The sequence below is a fragment of the Carcharhinus amblyrhynchos genome, chromosome 8 (genome assembly GCF_965287045.1).
Source record: "Carcharhinus amblyrhynchos chromosome 8, sCarAmb.v2.hapA, whole genome shotgun sequence".
Taxonomy (NCBI): domain Eukaryota; kingdom Metazoa; phylum Chordata; class Chondrichthyes; order Carcharhiniformes; family Carcharhinidae; genus Carcharhinus; species Carcharhinus amblyrhynchos.
This window is the reverse complement of record NC_137331.1, coordinates 47,790,523-47,810,740: the sequence shown is the minus strand read 5'-3', so window position 1 is coordinate 47,810,740 and position 20,218 is coordinate 47,790,523. Positions and strand designations below refer to the sequence as shown.

General features: G+C 40.2%; 1 protein-coding gene across 1 annotated transcript in view; it reads right to left on the bottom strand.

Moving 5' to 3' along the window:
* The window catches only part of LOC145346986 (lethal(3)malignant brain tumor-like protein 4), a 329,699-nt gene that overhangs the window by 178,662 nt on the left and 130,819 nt on the right, over window positions 1-20,218 (bottom strand). The gene's annotated exons all lie outside the window — the stretch shown is intronic.

The window sequence follows — 20,218 nt, the reverse complement described above, 5'->3', positions numbered from 1 at the left end:
TTGTGGGATGGGGGGAAGGATTCGACAGGGTTCTTCCGTTTCTTCATTGTAACATAAGCAACGCATGTGTAGAAAGCCTGGAGTAGGGATGCAAGAGCTTTCCAGGGTTTCCGGACTTCAACTAACTTCATGACAGACAAAATGAACTCTTACTCTGCCCCAAATGAAAATGCACTCTTCATTGTTGAGGGAGAAGTTCTTTCAGTGTTCCTTAGCCAAACGCTCCAGCCATGCTCTTAATTTGAAATATTCAATAAACTTTGATGTCTTTTCAATGGTGCCTGCAGCCAAATTGTACATAGAAATATCAAATGAAAAAGGCTCCAGCACAGATTCCTGGACACGCCACTTACATCCTATCAATCCAAAAAAAACAGATTTTCACTTTATTCTGCTTTCTATCCTCTTGCTATCTACTCATGGGACAACATCTCTTTTAACATGAATTTATTTTCATGGCACCTTAACAAAGCCTTGGGAAACTAACAAACACAGTCTACAGTCTCCTTATCTTTATATTTATGACTAAGATTATAATAGTTTTCATAAAAGCTTGTTCAGAATTTTACCAAAATTTGCCACATTGTCAGGTTCTGACTGAAAACCAATCCGTAACTCTCCAGGTGCACAGCCGAGCTTTTCTGGCGCTTAGTGTACAGAAAATCAGGAGGGTTGTGATTTGTGCTGTCAGCCTTATAGGGGCAGGGTTAGAATCAACCAAGGCCATCTCCACTGATCAGCATGCCATCTTTAAACTGTAATTCAGTCTGTCTCCTCCCCCCAACCCCATGGACATGAAGGACCATTCCCCACACAAACATCAGGGCAACCCTCCCCAGACTCTCCCAACACCACACACATACGAAGGGAGCTCATTTCCCACCGCCCCAAAACATCGGATTCCCCTAATTTCCATCCCGACACTGCCACAGTGGCACTGCTGGGGATCGTGCCAGGGCACTGCCCAGGTGCATCCCTCTCCCCCAACCCCCAGGTGCTATACTTACCTTTGCACCCCCGGCAGTATTTCCCCTCGACTAATTCCCGTTTGTATATACCTGTTGTAAACCTTATCAACATAAGCGGCTGGGAAACCCTTTAATGAGATTGAAATTTATTAAAATGTATGGAAATGGGGGTGGGAATCTTGATATGTCACCGGCAGGGACCAGAAAAATCAGAAAATGAGACCTTGCCAGTAATTATCCAGAATTTTGGGCTGGCATCATCATTTACACTGATGGTAAATGTACGCTTAAATCTCCCGCTTCGCCCCCATATCCCTATAAATCATAGCTTGCAATTTTAGGGCAAAATAATCCTACATTACCTTCATGACACAGAAAAAGCAAAAGTTTATTGCCAAAATTATACCCTTCTATGTATTCACTCCCAGCAATTTCACCAGTAGTTATTTAGCAGGAAGAGAACAATAAGCTAAAATGACATTTTTTTAAATTACAGATTAAGAACATTGAAGGCAGAAAACAGGCTTAGACAGGCATAAGTTTATGCCCATCCTAATTACATTCATTTGAAAGAATATTCTAATTTGGAATGGAAGTCAGAAGATTAATTAAACTATTAAGTGAGGTAAATCAAGTGGCAACCTCTGTACAGGCAGTTGGAATGCACAAGGATTAGCATGTGAAACTAGATCACACTTTAACGAATGTAGGCAATTGGACACAACGCTAAAGGTGATGAAGAACCGTCTACATCACTCATCAAAAAGCAAAATACTTCATGTGCTGGAAAATTTAAACAAACAGAACATACTAGAAACTCTCAGCAACTCAGACAAGAAAACAAGGCATCCAACATTTAAGGAGTGAGGTCTTTCTTCACAATTGAAAGATTTAAGAGATGAATAGCATTTACTAAGGAACGGGGAAAGCCTATACCAAAGTGTAATAGTTCGGTAGAATGAGTACAAAAAAAAGTTTCAATTATCTCCTTTAACTTCCTCCACATCTCTCTTCTTTTGTTTAACCATTTTCTGATCCCATCAGAGCATTTTACTGGTCATTCCACATCTTTTCCTATATGTATGATTTTTACATATAGATGCTTTTCTTTCTCACTTTCATTTTTCCACTTCTCCATTCCAACTATCCTTCTACTCCCAACCCTTAATGCCTCCTCCCTTTACAGGGCAACTGTCATAATCCCCATGCAGTCCCTTAGCATCTGTACCTCTGATCTGCCATTCAGACATTCTGATCACTTGATGGACAGTTTTAAACCTTTTCAGCCTTCCCATCCTCATTTACACTCTTTTTGTCCCAATCCACCCCCTCTCCACCCCCACAGCCTGACCCACATAGTATAAATCTCTGCTGATTCCCTTTGCTCTTAGCTCTGACAAAGGGCCATCTAGACACGAAACATTGGCTCTATTCTCTCTCTATAGATGCTGTATAACCTCCTGAGATTTTCCAGCATTCTCTGTTTTCATTTTGAGGAGTTAATTTAATGGAAGACCTACAAATGGCAAAGAACATTCAATGGTGCTTTAATATCCAAGATAAGGAAATCCATGATCACACAACATAGTTCACAACTTTTTTTCCAAACCTAAATAACAAATGAAATATTTAAATTTAGTGAATTAAATGCAAGCAATTTAGTTAAATAATTGAAATCAGAATTACAAGAAATTTGATTGTAGTTGCCAAATAAAAAAATCTTTACAATATAGGCAAAAGTTCTTCTCCATCTGGTTTAATTAATTCTCAGGCTGTAAGCCTTGTTGGCAAGACCATCATTTGTTGCCCACCTCTATTTGGCAGGTTTGGTATATCTTGCTTGCTAGGCCACTTCATAGTTAATGTTAGGATGGGATTGAAGTCACATATTAACCAGATCAGATAATCACAGCAATTTCCTTTTCCACAGGAAATGAATGCAGCAGCTAATACAATAACTTAATGCTCGCTTAATTTACTGATGACAGCTTTTCATTTCCACGTTATTTTTAAAAACTAAATTCAAACTGTCATGGTGGGACTTGAACTCTCATTCCCTGGATTATAAATCCATGCCTTTAGATCACTAGTTGAGTAATATAACTATGAAAGCTGTATATATTATCCTTTAAAATTTAAAACTGTATCTCTTCTATTCTCTGAAAAAGTGGACTTGCAAGGATTAACAAGTAATCCTTCTGGATCAGTTTTATTGTACCCAAGCAAGCTCTCTTTGAATTGGCAGATATGAAATACAGCAATGCCCTCCAAGCAAAAGCAGCTAATATATTTATGTGAAGAACAAAGCATTTTCCAAATACATATTATAATAGATAAACAGGCAACATGGTCTGTATAGATCAATCACACTTTGTAAGGTTTGCAGATTGAATGCAATGTTCTTTTTTATTTTCAAACAACAAAATCTGTCTCTCCACAGATGTCATCTAATCAACTGAATGCTTCCAGCGTGTTCTGGTTTTGTTCCATATTTTTGGTATTTCCAGTATTTCATTTTTGTTTATTTAATCTTGTGATTATTATATAAATTAAACAAAGAATTCACACTTTACAAGTTGCACCTTCACTGCATCAGCAGAAATTCAGGACATTTTAATAATTCCATTCTATGTTTGAATTGTGATAGTGCACAGTATCTGGATGTACTCATTAGACTAATACAGGAAACCGTGGAAATATATTCTACACATATCACAATTAAATTGCTGTTGATCTTCTGTATTTTGGTCACGGTTTACGAAACATTATTTCATATTCTGAAAATCAAAGAAGAGTCACATTACACAATGTCAATATTGCAAAACTTCTCACTGTTGGCGAAAGCTTGCAAGTACATAATGTAATTGCTTTGATCACTTCTGTTCTCCCTTTTTCTGAGCTATGCTTTGCTTACTAAGAACAAAATGAAGCTGTCTCCATGAATGGTTGTGAATCTCCTGTTTCAGACATGTGCTTTTCCCAGGGGTAACCCAGAGGGGTAATTCTGACTTTGGGAAATAGTGTAAAAGGATGATATCCAATTTGCGGTCTGTTACACTTCTCTCGCAATTTTATTTCATGCTGACTCGACCTTCACGCAGGGAGATCATATCCTGAGTCTATTCTACCTCTTAGATTTTATAAGGGGGTATGACATCTACAATACTTTTTAAAAGGCTGAAGGTAACTCATACAAATCTGACAAAAAGAGCAATACTGCTAGGAAGAAAGGGGTTTTAGCTCATAGTCCTGTCATTTGTAGATCTGCACCACTTTCGGGCTCACTCAATTCTACTGAAATTTAGGATGCATTTTAAAATGGGTATATGTCCAGCATTATCAAAACTTCAGTAAGTTTGTAAAGATTCCCATTCTTATAGGTCTACATTCAATAGCTATTAAACACATGAAGATTCACTGCTTTTGCAAACTCATAAATATAACATGACTTAATTAAAAATTCAATTGTCTAAATAGACTATTAATGGTCACTTGAGTACCTCATTCCATCCTGCCACAACCTTATCCACAACTGGGGAGAGCCATGTTAAATGGGTTCCCTGACAACTTTTACTGGACAAAAGGGAAGCAATCTCCTTTGGAAATCCTCTCTACTTTTCAGAAGCAACCCTCCAAGGGCAGCTAGCCAGGCTCCACCTGTACTCCGAAGTCTGGCCTCCACATACTCCTCTTGTTTGGGGACTGCTTGTGTCCCAGCAGTGGCCACCATTGAAAATTAGCATCACCAGAATTGTTGGCCAACAGCTCTCTGTAAGCAGAACTTCCTCCTGACATGGGGGGTGGGGAGTGGGGCAGAAGACTTAATCTTAGTTAACTGAGAATCCATTAAGTATTAAATGGGGCAACTGGTACCGGCAGGTATGTCCCCCCCATTGACTCTTCATGTGACAGCGGCAGCAAACCCCATCATGTCTGAAAACACCTGCTCAAAATTTCTACTGTCACACATGGGCGACACATTTTGTCTTCAAGATGTGTTTGGGTGGGGTAAGAAGGTTCAGTGTAATGTGCAAGGAACCAGAAGGGAGGAGGCTAAATGAAAGCCAAATCTATCCTTTGGCACTGAAATAGGAGTTGGAAGAAGCAAAACTGGAGGATTCAGTGCCCGAGGGCCACATGCGGCCCATCTGGATTTGGAGTGTGGCCCACGAGACATTTTGTTGACTGCTGCCCATGCGTGGGGTCATCACATTCCACTAATTTCTATCTGTGTAGTTTTTCCTACTGATATGACTGATATCAGCAAAGGTAAATGAAGTGAGGTGCATACTGATTGTGTGAAAAACATGAATGACTGCTCACTACATGTTACTTTAGTAATGTGTCTGAGAAAAAAAATTACCTTAATATTTTTCAAGCTGAAAATACACAGCAAGATAGAAATTGGTATGGTCATTCATTATTGACTGTTAGAGCCATGCGCTCCCTTTGTATCCAAAGTGTTAACATTTATTTTGTTTTTAACATTTGAAGTTGATAGTTCTATTAATACATAAAGGATTAAACATTTTTTGTAACTTGTAATGAAATATTTGGTGTGTATTGAATGTATTTATTCTTATTCATGGAGTCATGGTTAGTGAATAAGCCCGATTTCAATCTTGCAGGCACTGAGATGAAGCAGGGTACTCACTAGCCCAAGTTGTTCATCACTGCGTTAGACAATATAATATGCTTTTTAAGTTAACTTTGAGTAACAGCAACAGCAATGATAATTTTGACTGAATACTCTACAGGATACATAAATGATTTTTTTTTCTGTACTTCGCAGTGATGAGTCTCTGTCAAAAAAAAGTGTTCTCACATGCTATAAAGCATAGAAAGGACAAAGAGCGAGATAGTATGGTTAGTTATACTTCAGAGATATAACGCTCCTTTTGAAGAGGCACTTATGATTAGTATGTCAATGATGTTATCAAAAGCTGTGTATAAAGGTACAAGAACATCGTGTTTACTTAAAGTCCCATCAAACAATGAAATCCATGGTCTCTGCATATTGATAAATGCTGCCTATCATAGTCACCGTATTTCAAATCCAGACCTTTGTGATAAATTCAGACAGAATGCAGGGAACATGAAGCAGCATCTATTTTGTACCAATAATTAAAATGCAGGCAGCATAGTCCCACAGCTGGAAATACAAAAGCAATTAAGTTAAGGTTTTCTCTGAGTCTGTCACTCTTCGTGACATGGTGTGTTTTGTCCTTGTTGACTTCAATCTTATTACTTCACTTTAGTTCTTGCTGTTTTCCAAGTCTCTCACGAATAAGATGCTTGCTTCATCCTGTGCCCTGATTACATTTGATTTTATGAAGTTACCCAAAGATAAAAGCAAGCACTATAAACACCAAATCAAGGCTGTTTAACTAATATACTATTCATCATCATAATGATCAGCACAGCAATAAGATGTACACGTTAAAGTGAAATTAATCTTTGTTACTAGTAGTACTGAATGGACAACAATGAATTGGCAATCCATTTCACAGCTTGCGCAACTTTTGTCTTCATTAACTCCACAAGAAAAGACTTCTGTTTAAAAATTTGAATTCAAATTGCCTTTATGTGCTTAACTAAAATTTGGTAGCTCAATCTATTGGTGAGTTAGGGGATTAGCTGAAACATTTCTGCCATGCCAGGCAAAATATCAAGTAGACCTGATTGTTATCAGATTTTGGTGGACAGAATTTTTCATGATCAGATTCTGCAAATCTGAATGCAATTGTGTGAAAAACATGAATGACTGCTCATTACACAGGGGAAGGGGGCTGCTGGTGGTTGTGTTCCTTCATCTAGAAATGTGAGTGAGGAAAACATAGATTAACACAATTAAGGAACGTCAACTTTAGCAGTGTTTAAGGTAGATGGAACATGGGAATTTTTAATTGAAGGACTCCTGCCATGCGTCCTCAGCGAGGAGAGTGGGAAAGCATGGACCCGTACAGTACTAATGCTTCAACATTTTGAAGATACATCTGCAAACACTGATTTCAACATTTTGTGACGGGTTCTGTGATGTGCATCCATCTGTCTAGCTAGCTGATGTCTCTGTCTTACAGCTGTCACTAACTAGGATTTTTTAAAGTATCAACCAGGCATTTGTATTAATCAGAGTCTCGGGAATTTTTTAAGATGCAGTTGGGAAAAGAATTTTAAAAACTCAATAAGACCAGTAAAAGCACTTTTTCTCACTCTCTGGGCCTGATTTTACCATCGGGCTGCACCCGTTTTTGGGCATGAAAACTTGGTAAAGTTGGATGTGAGGCAAGTAGCACAATCCGCGACCAAGGGCTGAAAATGGCCACCGTCAGCACCACGTCTGAAAATTTAAATTGACTTAATGGGCTGGATGCCCAAACTTACTGTCACTTCCCCCTTCACCACCACGTTTGCCTGTTCGGATTCGGCGCAAAACCGACATGGTTCGCAAAGGTCCGATTCGCATGCTCCAGCTCCTACGGAGGTAAGTTCCGGGGGCTCTTTGACTCAAATTGATGGTAGGGGGAAAGAGGGAAGTGGGTCAGATTGCTCTCTGGTGGGGGAGGAGGGGGCCAGTCAGATGGCTCTCTGGCATGGGGCAGGCAGGTCAGATTGCACTCTGGTGGGGGAAGGGAGGTGGATCAGATCATTCTCTGGTGGGTTGGGGGGGGCAGGGGGGTATGCTGCCCCTCTGCATGCGATCTGTGTGGGGGAGGGGGCAGGGGCTGTGATGGGTCTGGGTAGGGGGTAGATAAGGGGGACCGTTATGTTGTGAGGGTATATCTATGGGGGTCGGGGGGAGGCATTATCGGGCCGGGAGCATTGTGGCACAGGAGTATTTTTCTATATTTTTTAGTGCGAAGACTCCGATTGGAGCTGCAGTGTTTCGGGTGCGATTGGTCCACAGGTTTCTGCAGCACAATTCGGTATCACTGCTTTTTCTCAGGCAGAGTGCGTATAGGGGGCACCTGAAGATGGGTCTAAAAGTCGGATCCGAAACACTCCCAGATTCAGCACTTAGAATCACAATGGTAAAATTAGGCCTTCTGTCTCTTTCTCTCTCTCTGTTTCCCAGCTTTATACGTTGAAGTAAAAGAACAACTGTCTTTAATTAATAGCTTAATTGAAAATCTACAAGTTCTTCATAATTGAGTTATTTGTAAATATAATTTGACTTTCCCACAGAGAAAATGAATATTTCTAATTTGAACAAAAATCTAAGTGTGAGTGTACATCAGAAATTCTCAGCAGTTGTGTACATTAGTATATTAGTCACATCTGAAATCAATCTACTTCCCCCATTTTCACACACTATTTTGCCAGAGCTATACACAGGACTTTTTTTGAATAATCTTGAAAAATACCAAATGGATGTAGTGAAAATTAAAGAAAAACATTGCATTAGCTGGGTTAACTAAATTATTAATGCATCTTGTCTAACTGCGCACATTACAAATGTTCTGACTGTAGAATTCGTCGTCAGTTAACAGGCTCGAGCTCTGGGCAAAATTATTAATGCCAAGAACATGATTGTAAGAGCAGCATTCAAGTATCAACTTTAATGAGGGTTCTAAAAGACAGCTTACTGTTATTGTAAAACACATACATTTCTGACATTTTAGTTTGTTTAAAACAATTGCCCAGGTTTTCCAGTCTCCAGATTATTGGAAGTTGGACGCAGCCCACAAGGCACACTACTGTGCCACTTGGAAGTCTCAATGCATTGACTCCATGGTAATTTCCAAGGAAGTTAGAAAATCCAATGGGAAAATTCCCTGTTCCCTAGGCTCCTCCAAAAAAGTCTCTAACTCTGAGTTGGAGACTTTCAACAATTCCAACTTATTTGTCTGGAAAAGTTAGCCAGGAAATTTTAGACAAAAGTGCCGAGTCTAATTCCTGGATAACTGTACAACTGACACCCTTGGCTCCCACCATCTATCATACCAACCCAAAATGACTATACACCATCAACTGACTCTCTCGACCTCCCCACAGCCTGATCTGACTAGCCACTGTCTGATCCAGTTGTCACCTACTCCTTACACACCTCATTCATCCTAACATCTTATCCACTTAACTCACCCATACCAACTTACCTCTTTTGCATAACCCATCCCACTCCCTTAGCTTGTCTGCTTTCCCACTTACACACCTAACATATGCACATACACTCACTCAATAACACACTGAGGAGCTTCGGGGCATTTACCAGAATACAGCAACTCATACCGTAAAAAGGAATGTGGCTTCTTTGTACTTCTCCTTCCAAGGTTTCCTGTGTTGAGAGCTCTGGAAGATTCTCCGTTGGAGCAATGGTTAGGAAAATCGGAAGAAGATAAGTGAGTTGTTTTTGCATCTGATTACTGTCAGAAACAACCTGATTGGAAGATTTGCACTAATATTTTAAACAATGCAGCTGAGGGACAAATAATGTGATATACTCCTTCAGCTTTTTTTAAAAAATGCGTCAGTCTGCAGAAGTATTACAAACTTCTGCTCCTTTGACAAAGCTTCAGGCGCTGGGATCACTTACTGGGAATTTAGGCCTGGAAATCAAGACTTCCCACAGGATTTTCTACACCTTCATTTTAAGTGAACCCTAATTCCATGCCTGATTTTACTACTAGGAAAACAACTTCACAGAATTTAAATACCACAGAAGTTCAGTGGCAGATATGAATTTATTCAGCTGTCTTTCTTTTATATGTTGCACAATGGTTTGTGTGGTGAGCTACTCAGGCTGATGATCTGCTTTAAAACATTCACTGCAGTATCAGAGAGTTTTACAGCACATAGAAGCCCTTAGGCTCATTATGTCTGCACCGATCATCAAGCACATATCTATTCTAATCCCATTTTATAGCACTTTGGTCCGTAGCCTTGCATACTATGGCATCTCAAGTGCTTTAAATATAAATATTAAATACAATAAGTATGAAAAAGCATTTCTGTATGCATAAAAACAGTGGGCGGGATTTTCCCATTATTTGCCTGATGTCAGTTACAGTGAAAAAACCGGCACTGCATGCACAGAGAATCTGGAGGTGTGATTGCACCATCACTCTGCCGTGGTGGAGCCTGATAGAGCCAATAACATCACTCCACAGACATTGGATCGCCAAACTTCACAGGCACCCCGATTAGTGTTTGAAATAGATTATCCCCATGGACATGAAGAACCCCCGCAACAAACTGCAGGTCAATCGTTCCCCCCCCCAATCCCCACAAGCACCAGGGCAACACCCCACCCCACCCCCAACTGACAAGCATCGTGCCCTCTCCCTCACAGGTATTCGGCATTCTCTGCTACATGTGAGAGAGCCCTCCACCCCCGCCAACTGCCAGGAGCAGTGTCAGGTCACTGTCCCTCTCTCCTGGGGGCTATGCTAACCTTTGCACCCCCAGCGGGTTCCCTTTGACAGTTTAAACTTCACTGACGTGACATCACATCATCAAGGGGCAAATTCTCTACTTGAGAGGAACATATGGTGGGGAATCCTTTAAATATATTTAAATCTATTTAAATTAAATTAAATTTTTTATAATTATTTAAATGAGGTTCCCATCCATCAATGTGTCACTGGCCAGCAAAATCCTCGTTCCTGCAGTTACACAGGACTTCCCACTGGTACCGCTATTTTTGTCTGCAGTGAATGCCAGCTGAGAATCTACTCCCATTTTGTGCATTTGTTTTGCCCATCACACTTGTTTACAGATACAAAACAATTTGTTTTCGAAAAGGAATGTGGGTTTTTAAATATTGGTGCTCCTAACCTAGAGACTGAAACTGAGAAGCGTTTTCTAATCGCTACATCTCCTTCATTAACCATAATTCAATTCTGATTAACCTTAAATTGTATTTATTTAACAACAAAAGGCAGGCAGCTTCGCAATACAATATTTTACAAATTATGCAGCAGAGCAACCTAGCCCTTCTGAACAATCTATGCTCCAACTTACTATAGGCAATACTAAGAAGCTCCCCTATTATTAAATAAATTTGATTTCTAAATCTGTTTTAATAATGCATTTCATAATATGTTGAAATAGATGCTCTGCTCATTTCTGGCAGTTGCTAATGTATTGTTTGGAATACAAAATAATGGTCTCTGACTCAATCTGTCTAGCTCAGGGGCTTCTGGGATTCAAGTGCTGCGCTAAGGTTGAGGGAATATGTTTACATTAAAAGTAACATTCATGCGCAAGCTTTACTTGCCAATTTGTGGCTGAGCTGAATGTTGAATCCATACTTCCAAAATAATACATTTATTGTCAGATTTGAACTTTTTAACCAGCAATTCCACCCAAAACAAAAGGTTTTGTGAACAGGGAACTTGTTCTGTTTGCAATTAAGAACAGTACTGCACCGTCCATCACTTTTCTAGGTTTGACAAAATATAATACAAAACAGACTTTAGCCCTGTCACTCATGTGCAAAAACAAGTTTGTTTTCCGCAAGGGACAAGTTCAACTAATATATAACAGGTGCCAGAAGCTCCGGGCTGGATGTATACCACATATTGGTATTTTCCGGATTTTGGATCCTGGATACTGGTCCCTGGATACACTGATCGTACCCAATTTTTTTACCACTATAGTTAATGAGGGGCAGCATGATAGCACAGTGGTTAGCATTACTGCTTCACAGCGCCAGGGACCCAGGTTCGATTCTTGGCTTGGGTCACTGTTTGTGCGGAGTTTGCACGTTCTCCCTATGTCTGCATGGGTTTCCTCCCATATTCTGAAAGACGTGCTGGTTAGGTACATTGACTTGAACAGGTGCTGGACTATGGCGACTAGAGGAATTTCACAGAAACTTCATTGCAGTGTCAATGTAAGCCTTACTTGTGACTAATAAATAAACTTTAAACTTGTTAATCAGTCAATTTGTTGTCCTCAGTCTTTTTGCCTCAACTGTTATAAACAATATCTTTCTCCAAGTGGAAATAGGCTGCAACTCTTCGACAAAAGTTGACATATTCCCAAGGACATCCTCCTTTACTTTGTATAACTGTCCTTATAAAATAATTAATTCTCTGACATACCAGCAAATCGGAAATACCTCCCACTGCCAGCACAAAGTGGGGGAGGAGGAGGGAAATATCATATTTGTGGCCACAAATGGAATAGTGTAAATTAACTCTTTGTTAGTAGAAAATATTGACAGAAATGCCTGACCCAGTTTTTCTGTCTTTCTGGGTTTTGCGACACCAAATAAGGGGTCTGGTACCTGTATACATTCGTTGCTATGTTATAATTTGACATGTATAACATAGCAATGAGATATATGTTATATATATTATGACTCTAATGCATTTTAATGTTATGTATATATCATGTATATATAATAAACTATTGTTCCAAAATGATTCTTCATTATCTAAATGACATTCGAGAGAAATGCTAAGATCGTTTGTGCATTTTAAAATAAATGTCCAGGTTCTAGGGTGTCAATATAAGTGACATATTTCACATTTTGCGGTGGACTAATCTACAGTACCCTTGAGATCTCTCAACTTCAACTGCCAAAGTGCAGACTTAAAAGGCAGGTATGGAAAAGCAAAGTTTTAGAATTAATTGTTCACTAACAATTAACTATTCACACAGAAACATCTTAGGGCAGGCACTTCTAAGTATTAAGGAGCCTTCTCTATTTTGCAAATATTGTTACTGGAAGGATCTTTTAAACATTAAAACCATTGATGTAAACAGCATTTATGAATATTTATCTGATTTTTAAAAATCTTTCAACAAGGTCTATCAGAGTTTTTTCACACTTCTAATATATACTATCTTTAAACAAATCAGTTCAATGTTGTTAAAAGGTTAACATGAAACCTCATAAGGGCAAATAAATCTTGTTAAAAACGTATTTGGCCCGATAAATTTGATTGAAAAGTCCATATCGAAACAGAAAATGGTGGAAGTTGCGAGCAAGTCACGCAACAACTATGAAGAGAGAAACTAAGCTAACAATTTGGGTCAATAGTCGGTGAGTTTAGTGCACAAACGATACTTGATTTGTTTTGATTTATTATTTTATAATCGTACTGAATGAGAATTTCCTTCTTACATCACAATTCCACACAGCAAAAGAATTGAGAACTTTCAATTTTATTATAGTGTGGGTTCGGCAAAGATCAAAACTCCATTTATATCAGTGTTTCAACATTGAGGCAACATTAGCAGTGACATTTATGATTAAATATCAACATGGGCCATATGCCATATGCATGAAATGCCATCCACTTTTCAGAGTGATGCTCATCAAAATATTTATGTCTTGTTTAAATAAAGCAAATCATTTACACATGAAATAACTGCTTCATATTGTTCCAATCTCAAAAGTACCTACTGCTACTGTATCAGTCTGGCCATTCCATTTCTAACACCACCAGTCATTTTTTTAAATATTTGGGAAGTATTGGACAACTAATGACAGTTGTTAATGAACTGCCAGCAGTTTTACAATACATTTAAGTTCATTGCAAATAATAGTAACACTGTGGAACATAAATATTAAACCGCATTAAATATGGAAGGTTATTCTAATTACAATAATTGTAATAAAATGATCACTGCAGTATCCAATCTTATGATGAAGCAATTTTAATGACGAGGCTAAATTTCTATTTCTACTTTTCTGGATAAATCAAAAATGGACTTTGAGAATGGTGACTTCACAAATTATTTGAAAGCATCAATTAAACAGGTTATTTCAAACTAAAATAACAATCTTAAATGGTAAATGGTATTTATAGAAATAATCTGGTGTATTGCAACCAATACATCATCAAATTCACTAAAATCTAACCAATGATCATTAAAATTCCACTACAAAAGCACTAACACGTAGCTCTGTAAATTATCAAAGCAGTTGGGACTGTAACAAGGGGCATGCACTGCCTACCAATAAAAATTACCAGTTTTCAAAAATCCAAGTAGTTTTTTCTCCCTATGATTCAATATTAGCACACTTAAATGCACATTTTGATGTATTTCTACATTGAACTTGAAATGTTGACAGCCATTCATACCCATACAAATATAGGAAATAAAATATTAACTTTAGATAATTACAGCACTCAGTCAGGAGTACTAACTTGTAAATATGGTTAAACTTCATTAAGCCTAACTTAGGTAGGTTGGATGATAACACTTATAAGTAGCTAAATATACTCTAGAACATTACCTATCTGAAAGAAAGAACAAGGTTATGATTTGGCCCAAATTTTTCAACCTTTCACACCAGTGGGACTTTCCCATCCCACTGCAGTGAACAGAAATTTAACTTGTTGCCAAAATCTCCATCTTCAATGCAGTGGGCGCATGGCATGAACAGGTGGTAAGATCGCGCCCATTGGATTTGGCATTATTGGGAGGACACCATGCCACAAAATTATATTTCACCAAGTTCAATTGTTATTGCTACTAATCTAATGCCAAACATAACCAAATATAATTTCTCACTTGGGCCATCAACTCAGCGCTTCTATCATTTAGGCTAGCTTATAACTTTCATTTCAGTAAATGATCATGCTCTTTCTTCTTTGAATTCACTGATCTCTCCCTCCATGTAAATACCCCAACGCATTAATGGCCACCCATTCACATTCACTCTCCATTCCCCATTTCTACCTTCTCCTATATCTGACCTGGAATAACACTATCTGCCAATTCATTTGCAACCACAGTTTCAACACCCCAACTGTCCTCGCTCACTCTCACTCCACCTTAAATACTCTCTTCCCAGTAAAACCCCATCATTCCTCCTTGTGCAGCCCTGATCTGTATTCTCCTGAATCCAAGGGAAACACACTTGAAAGAATGACAAACACTGGTTTAGCCACCCAGTGCCAGACTGGATATAGCAGACACATTGGTTTAGCCATCTGCTGCCAGTTTGGATATGGAAGACACTGGTTTAGCCATCCACTGCTAAATCTGGCTGCATCACATAATACACGAACTTCCTGCTCCGCTCTGCTAAATTGCTCATTATTCCAAAATAATGTAGAATGCAAAGATAGCCAACTGCTTCTTTTTCTAGTGCAAGCCAACTTTTGAAACCCTTCTACCCTATTATTTCATCCTCATTTTAAACAATTCATGCCCAGAACTCATGGAATACTTTGTCACTATGGGAACCCAATCAGCTGCCACTGTCACTTCCCTCCCTTCCACTAACCCACTGCACCAATCTTTCTCTAAAGTTCTTCTCTACCCTAGCCCTGAACTTGCATTTTTCTCCAGTTTATGTCCTATTGCTCCATGTGGCCTCTCCAAAGCTCAACTTGTCCTCCTCTTCTTCCTCCCTCAAATCTTTTCCCACTGAACCACAGTCACACACCTTCCCTTCCTGGCACCCATGTTAGTTAATATTATTCATACAGTTCTTTCTTTTCAGGCATTGTCTTTGTCAGATGGGGGCGACACGGTGGCACAGTGATTAGCACTGCTGCCTCACAGCGCCAGGAATCCTGGGTTCGATTCCCGGCGTGGGTCATTGTCTGTGTGGGGTTTGCACACTCTCCTCATATCTGTGTGGGTTTCCTCCGGGTGCTCTGATTTCCTGTCACAGTCCAAAGATGTGTGGGTTAGGTTGATTGGACATGCTAAATTGACTCTACTGTAAGGAGGATTAGCAGTGTAAATGTGGGGGTTTACGAGAATAGGTGGGACTGTGGTCAGTACAGACTTGAAAGGCTGAACAGCCTCCTTCCGTACTGTAGGGATTCTATGATTCATCTTTAAATGTGCTTTCATCACCCCTCTCCTCAAAGCCAAATGTTGACCCCTAACGTCCTTTCAAACTTTCCATCTCCAACCTCTCTCCACTTCAAACACCTTGAACGTGTTGTTGCCTCCCATCTTTCACACGCATCCTTCCAAGAACTCCACCTTTGAATTCCTCTAGTCTGGTTTCTACTCTAGCCACAATGCTGAAATGATTCTCAGAGTCGCAGATAACATCTGACCCACACATCTTTGGACTGTAGGAGGAAACCAGAGCACCTGGAGGAAACACACAGAGACACGAGGAGAATGCGCAAACTCCACACAGACAATGACCCAAGTCAGGGACTGAAGCCGGGTCCCTCGCACTGTGAGGCAACAGCGCTAACCACCATGCTGCACGCTCTCCACCGCCCCCCCCACCTTCATTTCCCGCTCCCCACCCCACCCGTGAGAAAGACAATGCATGAAAAGAAAGAACTGTATAAATAATATTAGTTAACATGGGAACCAGAAAGGAAAGTGGGTGACAGCAGTTTATAGGGAAGAGGAGGACAAGTTGAACTTTGGAGAGGCCATGTGGAGCAATTGGGCATAAACTGGAGAAAAATGCAAGTTCAGGGCTAGGGTAGGGAAAAGCTTAAGAAGAAGATTGGTGCAGTGGGTTAGTGAAGGGAGCTGTAGCCAAACAGGCCATCTAAAATGGCAATTCGTAAAGCACTCTGGGACAACTGGGCAAGAACTAAACCAACAGGCTGCAGTTTAAAGACAGGGACAAACAGGCTGCAACCCTGAAGAATGAATTATCAAGATATGGGTCATCTCCAGGATGAAAGGGACTTTACAGTCACACTGACTTGTTTCATCTCCAGGATGAAAGAGACTTTCTGGTCACATTGGGTTGTGTACCAGACATAAGGGCACCGTGATCCCTTACTTAGAAGGAAGGTATGTGACCTATGTGCTTCCAACACCTACAGACATGGCCGTTGGGGACACACCCAGAGATCGGTGTGGTAGCATCTGATTGGCCTCTTATCAATCAGGGTGATCAAGTCCTGATCAATTGATTGGCAATGGCCAAAAAGGGACACAAAACCAAACGGGGTATAAAGGGTGCTGCACAACCAGGAATCTCTCTCTCCCTCTGACCCCACAAACAAGCTACAACAATGGTGAACATCACCAGCAAGAGGACAGCCACCACAGCCGAGAAGGAAGGAAGAAAGGCCAGAGCTAGAGTGCCAAACCAGACCAAAGGACCAGGCTATGCAGACGACTACTGAGACCAGCACACAGATAAAGGCCAATATCTGCTTGGGTACTTGCCAGTCACACAAAGTTGAGTCAAGGTCTTGTATTGGACTTGAATTCTAGTATTTTCTGTAAGATAACTTATTGTTGGTCGGGTGGGTGATTATTGATTGTGTAGGATTAAATAAATATTGGTTGTACTAATAAGACGTCTACTCAAAGTTATTTGTCCAACATATAAGGGTTAAAACAGACTGTGTGGCAGGCAACAGAGCAAAGCAATAGCGGCAGCTGGAACAAAAGTAGCCTATGCTCCTCGTCTGTTTAAACCTGTCTTTGACACGTTGAACAGTTTCCTCCTCCATTTCTTTTTCAACTTCTTCCAACTGGGTTGACAGCTCTCACTTAGTTCTATTCTTATTTCGCTAACTGTAGCCAGAGAATCACTCACAATTGTATTTGATCCTGCTTTTGTGTGTTACCTCTGGTGTCCCCCAAAGATCTATCCTCAGCTGCCTCCTGTTTCTCATCTACATGTACCCCTCAGCATCCTTCAAAGTATAGAATACGTTTTCACATATGCACTGAGGACACACAGCTGTTTCTCAACACCTCCACTGTTACTTAATTATCATTCACTGCTTATCTGACATCTGATAAATGAGGAGCAGAAATTTCCTCCAAATAACTGTTGTGAAGGTGATGCTATTATTTTAGGTCCCTGCTCCAAACTCCATTCTCATGCTCCCTGGTAACTGGCCAAGACTAAACCACTCTGCTCACAAATTTGGCCCCAAGATAAGCTTCCAACCATATTTTCGCAGCATCAGTTAGACTTATTGCCAACTCTCTAACATCCCTCAATCCCACCCCAGATCAGCTCAGCTCAAATGCTGTTGAAATCTTCATTTGTGCCTCTGATATCTATAGACTTGGCTTTTCCAATGGGCTCCTGGCTGGTCTCCCACATTCCACCCACTATAAATTTATGGTTGTCCAAAACTGTGCTGCTCTTGCATTAACAGGCACGAAATCTGGTTTGCCCAAATCTGGTAATCCTAGTGCTCAATTGACGTACAGCAGCTCCTGGTCAAGCAATGTTTTAATTTTAACTTTTTAATCTGTTTTTGCATGACCCCACTTTTTCAGTAATTTCTTCCAGCTCTACAACTCTTTGAGGCATTTGTGCTCATCAAATGTTGGCCTTTTGCGTATTCTTGATTTCAATTGTACCCTAATAGTGTCCATACCTTCAGATGCCTAGACCTTCAGCTCCTCAAATCTCTCCCTACATGTCTTGGTTAGAAGCGATAAAAAAAAGAGCCTGTATGCACGTGTTGTCTGAGACATGCAAAGTCTAAACCAGCAAGTGCAAGTTACAACTGTTAAATTCAATGCCAAACTGAGTACAGAAAACAAAATAAAAAGGGAAAGGAAGTGAGGTTGAGAGAGAAGAGACAAAATGTTTAAAGAAGTTGAACAAGCACCAATTTATTTCTTGTCAGTTCAAAACTCACTCGATGCCTCCAAAAGCTGGCTTAGATATTTTAATTCTTGGCCTCGTTATAGTCTTACTGGAGATGTCCCAATTGATTTACTGATCGCGCAGAAAACCACAGCTGCCAAACTGCCTCTCACCAGCCAGTGCCAGACCACAATTTTAGTCAACTAGCCAAAGGCTTATTTGAAATGAGAATCCACTCCTTATAGCAGGTTGCATCAAGAGATTTTGCTGCTGGAAAGGTGTGACAAGAAACTGAGTTAGCATACGTTGTAGGCAAATCCCTAAGTACACCAAGTATGGGAAGAGATCACTGGTTTCGTCAACTCCCAGAGCATCACTCCTGAATCTGCATCCAGTCCAGGGAGTCTTTAAATCACTTCTAAACAAAATGGCAACAATCCTTCCTCCCCACAACCACTTTGAACAATTCCCTGCTCTTTGTCACATTGTCTACCAACTGGCAGAAGGCCACACCAAAACACTTCCCATTCTTATCACACTCCCTCACTTCTTCCTTCACAGCATCCACTAGCATCATTCTCCTCAAACTTCCTCGTCTTTATACAAAAAACACACTCTGTCATGGCTCTCTCCTCACCTCACACTCCACACACATGCTCTAAAATCAACAACTACCCATTATAGTCATCTCTTTGCGTCTGCCTCAGCATTCCACAAAACAAGCAGAAGACTCACATTCATGGTCTTTTTGGCCCAGGGTACTCAGTGACATTCTCTCTCTACAGGACAAGACAATATACAAAGAAAGGATAAGACTTGAGGAAAGCCCCAATCTCGTGGGATTTCTGAAACTGCAGCAGCAGCAAGCACTTAAAATCAGTTATCCTTCAAGAGCCATCAGGAGGGGGCAAGTCAAAGCTGTCAAGCTTTGGTGAACAAGGTCTTTGAAAATTACTGCAGCCCTTAATGTTGTTTGAGAAATGCACAATTTGACTACTTGCCGCTGCATTGTGAAGTATTCCATCTACAGTCCCAGCCTCTCATCGTCAGCCTGACTCTCAACCTTTCCCACTCTCCTCTCGCTCCTTCTCAACAATCAGGGAGGGCATCCCAAGAATGACATCTCAAAGGAGATGAATTTTTCCGAAGAAGCTTTATTACACTTTTCATCACGTTCAAATGCCAAAAGGGTAAGTGACCTCTTGACTATGTTAAAAGGTGAGGCAGAGGGATTTACTAGTGAATATCAACAAGTGCTGGTGGCAGGGAGGCTGGAGGCCCTCACAGCTATGATGAGGAGAGATATAGAGTCATCAGGGCACAGCAATGAGAAGACTGCTTGATTCACACAAACAACTGTATTAGATATTACCATTGACTGGACAACAGGAATAATGGCTTCCAATTTCACCCAGAATTGATCATTTGAGGGTTTTTGTTCTATTTCTATTGTTATAATTCGTGGTGCAGGACATTATTTTATCAATGAATGATAGCTATTTTCTACATAACTTCTGTCATTGCACTCTTTTTCATTAGATAACTAAGTTGATACATATTCTAGGCCAGGGCTTCCCAGACTTTGGGTCAGGACCCCCAGTGAGGTTGTGAACTCTGACGTTATAATAGCTGCCGTAAATCATGGACTGATTTCTGACAGCTGTGAGGCCCCTTTACATCCTCACACTTTAATATTGGCAGACGTGGCCTAGCGGACAGCATTCTGAAGCCCAATTGCTGCTGCTGCAAAATAGCCTGTGAATAAGTAGGTGTTTTTTTTTTAGAAACTCTGCCT